Source organism: Lissotriton vulgaris, unplaced genomic scaffold (genome assembly GCF_964263255.1).
Source record: "Lissotriton vulgaris unplaced genomic scaffold, aLisVul1.2 SCAFFOLD_551, whole genome shotgun sequence".
NCBI lineage: Eukaryota > Metazoa > Chordata > Amphibia > Caudata > Salamandridae > Lissotriton > Lissotriton vulgaris.
In genome coordinates this window covers 287443-297340 of record NW_028253257.1, presented here as the reverse complement: position 1 = coordinate 297340, position 9898 = coordinate 287443, and positions in this window count along the sequence as shown.

Sequence of the window (9898 nt, the reverse complement as noted above, 5' to 3'; positions counted from 1 at the left end):
AACAAGTTTAACACCCCCAAACAGCCAAAAAGCAAAACCGGAAAAAGTGAGACTTAGAATAATTTAGGCCTCATTCCCAAATCACTCCGTGCGCACTCTGCAGCTAGGTCCTAACTCCCCTTTGCCAGCATGGATTGTCTTCAAACCACTTGCAATCAAAACTATCCATATCGAGAGATGCTCCAAGACCCCCCAGCCCCCAATCAAACACAAGGAACCACCAAAAGCAGGCCGCCGAAAACACAAAAGTGAGCGAAAACTCTGCAAAGAGAAAACATTTTAACCATGGATTTTCTCCAAAAACACTTTTATCCAGTATTAGACCTTCCCAGCAATGCCCCCAGACCCGTCAACCAAGGCAAAAACAAGTTTAACACCCCCAAACAGCCAAAAAGCAAAACCAGAAAAAGTGAGACAGAATAATTTAGGCCTCATTCCCAAATCACTCTGTGCGCGCTCTGCAACTAGGCTCTAACTCCCCTTTGCCCCCATGGATTTTCTTCAAACCACTTGCAATCAAAACTATCCATACCCAGCGATGTTCCAAGACCCCCCGAAACACCAGGAACCCCCCAAAGCAAGCCCCCAAAAACACAATAGTGAGAAAAAACTCTGCAAAGTGAAAAACTTTTTCACCATGGATTTTCTCCAAAACCCTTTTATCCGGTATTAGACCTTCCCAGCAATGCCCCCAGACCTGTCAACCCAGGCGAAAACAAGTTTAACACCCCCAAATAGCCAAAAAGCAAAACCGGAAAAAGTGAGACTTAGAATAATTTAGGCCTCATTCCCAAATCTCTCCGTGCGCACTCTGCAGCTAGGCCCTAACTCCCCTTTGCCACCATGGATTTACTTCAAACCACTTGCAATCAAAACTATCCATACCCAGCGATGTTCCAAGACCCCCCAACCCCCAAAACACCAGGAGCCCCCCAAGCAGGCCCCCGAAAAAACGAAAGTGAGCAAAAACTCTGCAAAGGGAAAAACTTTTTCACCATGGATTTTCTCCAAAACACTTTTATCTGGTATTAGACCTTTCCAGCAATGCCCCCAGACCCGTCAACCCAGGCGAAAACAAGTTTAACACCCCCAAACAGCCAAAAAGCAAAACCGGAAAAAGTGAGACAGAATAATTTAGGCCTCATTCCCAAATCACTCCGTGCGCGCTCTGCAGCTGGGCCCTAACTCCCCTTTGCCACCATGGATTTTCTTCAAACCACTTGCAATCAAATCTATCCATACCCAGCGATGCTCCAAGACCCCCCCCCCCAAACACCAGGAACCCCCAAAAGCAGGCCCCCGAAAACACGAAAGTGAGCGAAAACTCTGCAAAGTGCAAAACTTTTTTACAATGGATTTTCTCCAAAACACTTTTATCCGGTATTAGACCTTCCCAGCAATGACCACAGACCCGTCAACCAAGGTGAAAACAAGTTTAACACCTCCAAACAGCCAAAAAGCAAAACCGGAAAAAGTGAGACTTAGAATAATTTAGGCCTCATTCCCAAATCACTCCGTGCGCGCTCTGCAGCTAGGCCCTAACTCCCCTTTGCCACCATGGATTTTCTTCAAACCACTTGCAATCAAAACTATCCATACCCAGCGATGCTCCAAGACCCCCCAGCCCCCAATCAAACACCAGGAACCCCCAAAAGCAGGCCCCAAAAACACAAAAGTTAGCGAAAACTCTGCAAAGTGAAAAACTTTTTAACAATGGATTTTCTCCAAAACACTTTTATCCGGTATTAGACCTTCCCAGCAATACCCCCAGACCCGTCAACCAAGGCGAAAACAAGTTTAACACCCCCAAACAGCCAAAAAGCAAACCTGGAAAAAGTGAGACAGAATAATTTAGGCCTCATTCCCAAATCACTCTGTGCGCGCTCTGCAAGTAGACCCTAACTCCCCTTTGCCACCATGGATTTTCTTCAAACCACTTGCAATCAAAACTATCCATACCCAGCAATGCTCGAAGACCCCCAACCCCCCCCCCCCCCAAACACCAGGAACCCCCAAAAGCAGGCCCCCGAAAACACGAAAGTGAGCGAAAACTCTGCAAAGTGAAAAACTTTTTTACAATGGATTTTCTCCAAAACACTTTTATCCGGTATTAGACCTTCCCAGCAATACCCCCAGACCCGTCAACCAAGGCGAAAACAAGTTTAACACCCCCAAACAGCCAAAAAGCAAACCCGGAAAAAGTGAGACAGAATAATTTAGGCCTCATTCCCAAATCACTCTGTGCGCGCTCTGCAAGTAGACCCTAACTCCCCTTTGCCACCATGGATTTTCTTCAAACCACTTGCAATCAAAACTATCCATACCCAGCGATGCCCCAAGACCCCCAAACCCCCCCAAACACCATTAACCCCCAAGCAGGCCCCTGAAAACTTGAAAGTGAGCGAAAACTCTGCAAAGTGAAACACTTTTTCACCATGGATTTTCTCCGAAACACTTTTATCCGGTATTAGACCTTCCCAGCAATGCCCCCAGACCCGTCAACCCAGGCGAAAACAAGTTTAACACCCCCAAACAGCCAAAAAGCAAAACCGGAAAAAGTGAGACAGAATAATTTAGGCCTCATTCCCAAATCACTCTGTGCGCGCTCTGCAAGTAGACCCTAACTCCCCTTTGCCACCATGGATTTTCTTCAAACCACTTGCAATCAAAACTATCCATACCCAGCAATGCTCCAAGACCCCCCCCCCCCCAAACACCAGGAACCCCCAAAAGCAGGCCCCCGAAAACATGAAAGTGAGCAAAAACTCTGCAAAGTTAAAAAATATTTTACAATGGATTTTCTCCAAAACACTTTTATCCGGTATTAGACCTTCCCAGCAATGCCCCCAGACCCGTCAACCAAGGTGAAAACAAGTTTACCACCCCCAAACAGCCAAAAAGCAAAACCAGAAAAAGTGAGACTTAGAATAATTTAGGCCTCATTCCCAAATCACTCCGTGCGCGCTCTGCAGCTAGGCCCTAACTCCCCTTTGCCACAATGGATTTTCTTCAAACCACTTGCAATCAAAACTATCCATACCCAGCGATGCCCCAAGACCCCCAACCCCCCCCCAAACACCAGGAACCCCCAAGCAGGCCCCTGAAAACATGAAAGTGAGCGAAAACTCTGCAAAGTGAAAAACTTTTTCACCATGGATTTTCTCCGAAACACGTTTATCTGGTATTAGACCTTCCCAGCAATGCCCCCAGACCCGTCAACCCAGGCGAAAACAAGTTTAACACCCCCAAACAGCCAAAAAGCAAAACCGGAAAAAGTGAGACTTAGAATAATTTAGGCCTCATTCCCAAATCACTCCGTGCGCACTCTGCAGCTAGGCCCTAACTCCCCTTTGCCAGCATGGATTGTCTTCAAACCACTTGCAATCAAAACTATCCATATCCAGAGATGCTCCAAGACCCCCCAGCCCCCAATCAAACACAAGGAACCACCAAAAGCAGGCCCCCGAAAACACAAAAGTGAGCGAAAACTCTGCAAAGAGAAAACATTTTAACCATGGATTTTCTCCAAAAACACTTTTATCCAGTATTAGACCTTCCCAGCAATGCCCCCAGACCCGTCAACCAAGGCAAAAACAAGTTTAACACCCCCAAACAGCCAAAAAGCAAAACCAGAAAAAGTGAGACAGAATAATTTAGGCCTCATTCCCAAATCACTCTGTGCGCGCTCTGCAACTAGGCTCTAACTCCCCTTTGCCCCCATGGATTTTCTTCAAACCACTTGCAATCAAAACTATCCATACCCAGCGATGTTCCAAGACCCCCCGAAACACCAGGAACCCCCAAAAGCAAGCCCCCAAAAACACAATAGTGAGCAAAAACTCTGCAAAGTGAAAAACTTTTTCACCATGGATTTTCTCCAAAACCCTTTTATCCGGTATTAGACCTTCCCAGCAATGCCCCCAGACCCGTCAACCCAGGCGAAAACAAGTTTAACACCCCCAAACAGCCAAAAAGCAAAACCGGAAAAAGTGAGACAGAATAATTTAGGCCTCATTCCCAAATCACTCCGTGCGCGCTCTGCAGCTGGGCCCTAACTCCCCTTTGCCACCATGGATTTTCTTCAAACCACTTGCAATCATATCTATCCATACCCAGCGATGCTCCAAGACCCCCCCCCCAAACACCAGAACCCCCAAAAGCAGGCCCCCGAAAACACGAAAGTGAGCGAAAACTCTGCAAAGTGCAAAACTTTTTTACAATGGATTTTCTCCAAAACACTTTTATCCGGTATTAGACCTTCCCAGCAATGACCACAGACCCGTCAACCAAGGTGAAAACAAGTTTAACACCTCCAAACAGCCAAAAAGCAAAACCGGAAAAAGTGAGACTTAGAATAATTTAGGCCTCATTCCCAAATCACTCCGTGCGCGCACTGCAGCTAGGCCCTAACTCCCCTTTGCCACCATGGATTTTCTTCAAACCACTTGCAATCAAAACTATCCATACCCAGCGATGCCCCAAGACCCCCAAACCCCCCAAATCCCCCCCAAACACCAGGAACACCCAAGCAGGCCCCGGAAAACATGAAAGTGAGCGAAAACTCTGCAAAGTGAAAAGTTTTTTCACCATGGATTTTCTCCGAAACACTTTTATCCGGTATTAGACCTTCCCAGCAATGCCCCCAGACCCGTCAACCCAGGCGAAAACAAGTTTAACACCCCCAAACAGCCAAAAATCAAAACCGGAAAAAGTGAGACTTAGAATAATTTAGGCCTCATTCCCAAATCACTCTGTGCGCGCTCTGTAGCAAGGCACTAACTCCCCTTTGCCAGCATGGATTGTCTTCAAACCACTTGCAAGCAAAACTATCCATACCCAGCTATGCTCCAAGACTCCCCAGCCCCCAATCAAACACCAGGAACCCCCAAAAGCAGGCCCCCGAAAACACAAAAGTGAGCGAAAACTCTGCAAAGAGAAAAAATTTTAACCATGGATTTTCTCCAAAAACACTTTTATCCAGTATTAGACCATCCCAGCAATGCCCCCAGACCCGTCAACCAAGGCAAAACCAAGTTTAACACCCCCAAACAGCCAAAAAGCAAAACCTGAAAAAGTGAGACAGAATAATTTAGGCCTCATTCCCAAATCACTCCATGCGCGCTCTGCAGCTAGGCTCTAACTCCCCTTTGCCCCCATGGATTTTCTTCAAACCACTTGCAATCAAATCTATCCATACCCAGCGATGTCAAAGACCCCCCCCAAACACCAGGAACCCCCAAAAGCAAGCCCCCAAAAACACAATAGTGAGAAAAAACTCTGCAAAGTGAAAAACTTTTTCACCATGGATTCTCTCCAAAACACTTTTATCCGGTATTAGACCTTCCCAGCAATGCCCCCAGACCCGTCAACCCAGGCGAAAACAAGTTTAACACCCCCAAACAGCCAAAAAGCAAAACCGGAAAAAGTGAAACTTAGAATAATTTAGGCGTCATTCCCAAATCACTCTGTGCACGCTCTGCAGCTAGGCCCTAACTCCCCTTTGCCACCATGGATTTTCTTCAAATCACTTGCAATCAAAACTATCCATACCCAGCGATGCTCCAAGACCCCCCAGCCCCCAATCAAACACCAGGAACCCCCAAAAGCAGGCCCCAAAAACACAAAAGTGAGCGAAAACTCTGCAAAGTGAAAAACTTTTTAACAATGGATTTTCTCCAAAACACTTTTATCAAGTATTAGACCTTCCCAGCAATACCCCCAGACCCGTCAACCAAGGCGAAAACAAGTTTAACACCCCCAAACAGCCAAAAAGCAAACCCGGAAAAAGTGAGACAGAATAATTTAGGCCTCATTCCCAAATCACTCTGTGCGCGCTCTGGAAGTAGACCCTAACTCCCCTTTGCCACCATGGATTTTCTTCAAACCACTTGCAATCAAAACTATCCATACCCAGCAATGCTCCAAGACCCCCAACCCCCCCCCCAAACACCAGGAACTCCCAAAAGCAGGCCCCCGAAAACACGAAAGTGAGCGAAAACTCTGCAAAGTTAAAAAATATTTTACAATGGATTTTCTCCAAAACACTTTTATCCGGTATTAGACCTTCCCAGCAATGCCCCCAGACCCGTCAACCAAGGTGAAAACAAGTTTACCACCCCCAAACAGCCAAAAAGCAAAACCAGAAAAAGTGAGACTTAGAATAATTTAGGCCTCATTCCCAAATAACTCCGTGCGCGCTCTGCAGCTAGGCCCTAACTCCCCTTTGCCACAATGGATTTTCTTCAAACCACTTGCAATCAAAACTATCCATACCCAGCGATGCCCCAAGACCCCCAACCCCCCCCCAAACACCAGGAACCCCCAAGCAGGCCCCTGAAAACATGAAAGTGAGCGAAAACTCTGCAAAGAGAAAACATTTTAACCATGGATTTTCTCCAAAAACACTTTTATCCAGTATTAGACCTTCCCAGCAATGCCCCCAGACCCGTCAACCAAGGCAAAAACAAGTTTAACACCCCCAAACAGCCAAAAAGCAAAACCAGAAAAAGTGAGACAGAATAATTTAGGCCTCATTCCCAAATCACTCTGTGCGCGCTCTGCAACTAGGCTCCAACTCCCCTTTGCCCCCATGGATTTTCTTCAAACCACTTGCAATCAAAACTATCCATACCCAGCGATGTTCCAAGACCCCCCGAAACACCAGGAACCCCCAAAAGCAAGCCCCCAAAAACACAATAGTGAGAAAAAACTCTGCAAAGTGAAAAACTTTTTCACCATGGATTTTCTCCAAAACCCTTTTATCCGGTATTAGACCTTCCCAGCAATGCCCCCAGACCCGTCAACCCAGGCGAAAACAAGTTTAACACCCCCAAATAGCCAAAAAGCAAAACCGGAAAAAGTGAGACTTAGAATAATTTAGGCCTCATTCCCAAATCTCTCCGTGCGCACTCTGCAGCTAGGCCCTAACTCCCCTTTGCCACCATGGATTTTCTTCAAACTACTTGCAATCAAAACTATCCATACCCAGCGATGTTCCAAGACCCCCCAACCCCCAAAACACCAGGAGCCCCCCAAGCAGGCCCCCGAAAAAACGAAAGTGAGCAAAAACTCTGCAAAGGGAAAAACTTTTTCACCATGGATTTTCTCCGAAACACTTTTATCTGGTATTAGACCTTCCCAGCAATGCCCCCAGACCCGTCAACCCAGGCGAAAACAAGTTTAACACCCCCAAACAGCCAAAAAGCAAAACCGGAAAAAGTGAGACAGAATAATTTAGGCCTCATTCCCAAATCACTCCGTGCGCGCTCTGCAGCTGGGCCCTAACTCCCCTTTGCCACCATGGATTTTCTTCAAACCACTTGCAATCAAATCTATCCATACCCAGCGATGCTCCAAGACCCCCCCCCAAACACCAGGAACCCCCAAAAGCAGGCCCCCGAAAACACGAAAGTGAGCAAAAACTCTGCAAAGTGCAAAACTTTTTTACAATGGATTTTCTCCAAAACACTTTTATCCGGTATTAGACCTTCCCAGCAATGACCACAGACCCGTCAACCAAGGTGAAAACAAGTTTAACACCTCCAAACAGCCAAAAAGCAAAACCGGAAAAAGTGAGACTTAGAATAATTTAGGCCTCATTCCCAAATAACTCCGTGCGCACTCTGCTGCTAGGCCCTAACTCCCCTTTGCCACCATGGATTTTCTTCAAACCACTTGCAATCAAAACTATCCATACCCAGCGATGCCCCAAGACCCCCAAACCCCCCAAATCCCCCCCAAACACCAGGAACACCCAAGCAGGCCCCGGAAAACATGAAAGTGAGCGAAAACTCTGCAAAGTGAAAAGTTTTTTCACCATGGATTTTCTCCGAAACACTTTTATCCGGTATTAGACCTTCCCAGCAATGCCCCCAGACCCGTCAACCCAGGCGAAAACAAGTTTAACACCCCCAAACAGCCAAAAATCAAAACCGGAAAAAGTGAGACTTAGAATAATTTAGGCCTCATTCCCAAATCACTCTGTGTGCGCTCTGTAGCTAGGCACTAACTCCCCTTTGCCAGCATGGATTGTCTTCAAACCACTTGCAAGCAAAACTATCCATACCCAGCTATGCTCCAAGACTCCCCAGCCCCCAATCAAACACCAGGAACCCCCAAAAGCAGGCCCCCGAAAACACAAAAGTGAGCGAAAACTCTGCAAAGAGAAAACATTTTAACCATGGATTTTCTCCAAAAACACTTTTATCCAGTATTAGACCATCCCAGCAATGCCCCCAGACCCGTCAACCAAGGCAAAAACAAGTTTAACACCCCCAAACAGCCAAAAAGCAAAACCTGAAAAAGTGAGACAGAATAATTTAGGCCTCATTCCCAAATCACTCCATGCGCGCTCTGCAGCTAGGCTCTAACTCCCCTTTGCCCCCATGGATTTTCTTCAAACCACTTGCAATCAAATCTATCCATACCCAGCGATGTCAAAGACCCCCCCCCAAACACCAGGAACACCCAAAAGCAAGCCCCCAAAAACACAATAGTGAGAAAAAACTCTGCAAAGTGAAAAACTTTTTCACCATGGATTCTCTCCAAAACACTTTTATCCGGTATTAGACCTTCCCAGCAATGCCCCCAGACCCGTCAACCCAGGTGAAAACAAGTTTAACACCCCCAAACAGCCAAAAAGCAAAACCGGAAAAAGTGAAATTTAGAATAATTTAGGCGTCATTCCCAAATCACTCTGTGCGCGCTCTGCAGCTAGGCCCTAACTCCCCTTTGCCACCATGGATTTTCTTCAAATCACTTGCAATCAAAACTATCCATACCCAGCGATGCTCCAAGACCCCCCAGCCCCCACTCAAACACCAGGAACCCCCAAAAGCAGGCCCCAAAAACACAAAAGTGAGCGAAAACTCTGCAAAGTGAAAAACTTTTTAACAATGGATTTTCTCCAAAACACTTTTATCAAGTATTAGACCTTCCCAGCAATACCCCCAGACCCGTCAACCAAGGCGAAAACAAGTTTAACACCCCCAAACAGCCAAAAAGCAAACCCGGAAAAAGTGAGACAGAATAATTTAGGCCTCATTCCCAAATCACTCTGTGCGCGCTCTGCAAGTAGACCCTAACTCCCCTTTGCCACCATGGATTTTCTTCAAACCACTTGCAATCAAAACTATCCATACCCAGCAATGCTCCAAGACCCCCCCCCCAAACACCAGGAACCCCCAAAAGCAGGCCCCCGAAAACACGAAAGTGAGCAAAAACTCTGCAATGTTAAAAAATATTTTACAATGGATTTTCTCCAAAACACTTTTATCCGGTATTAGACCTTCCCAGCAATGCCCCCAGACCCGTCAACCAAGGTGAAAACAAGTTTACCACCCCCAAACAGCCAAAAAGCAAAACCAGAAAAAGTGAGACTTAGAATAATTTAGGCCTCATTCCCAAATCACTCCGTGCGCGCTCTGCAGCTAGGCCCTAACTCCCCTTTGCCACAATGGATTTTCTTCAAACCACTTGCAATCAAAACTATCCATACCCAGCGATGCCCCAAGACCCCCAACCCCCCCCAAACACCAGGAACCCCCAAGCAGGCCCCTGAAAACATGAAAGTGAGCGAAAACTCTGCAAAGTGAAAAACTTTTTCACCATGGATTTTCTCTGAAACACGTTTATCTGGTATTAGACCTTCCCAGCAATGCCCCCAGACCCGTCAACCCAGGCGAAAACAAGTTTAACACCCCCAAACAGCCAAAAAGCAAAACCGGAAAAAGTGAGACTTAGAATAATTTAGGCCTCATTCCCAAATCACTCCGTGCGCACTCTGCAGCTAGGTCCTAACTCCCCTTTGCCAGCATGGATTGTCTTCAAACCACTTGCAATCAAAACTATCCATATCCAGAGATGCTCCAAGACCCCCCAGCCCCCAATCAAACACAAG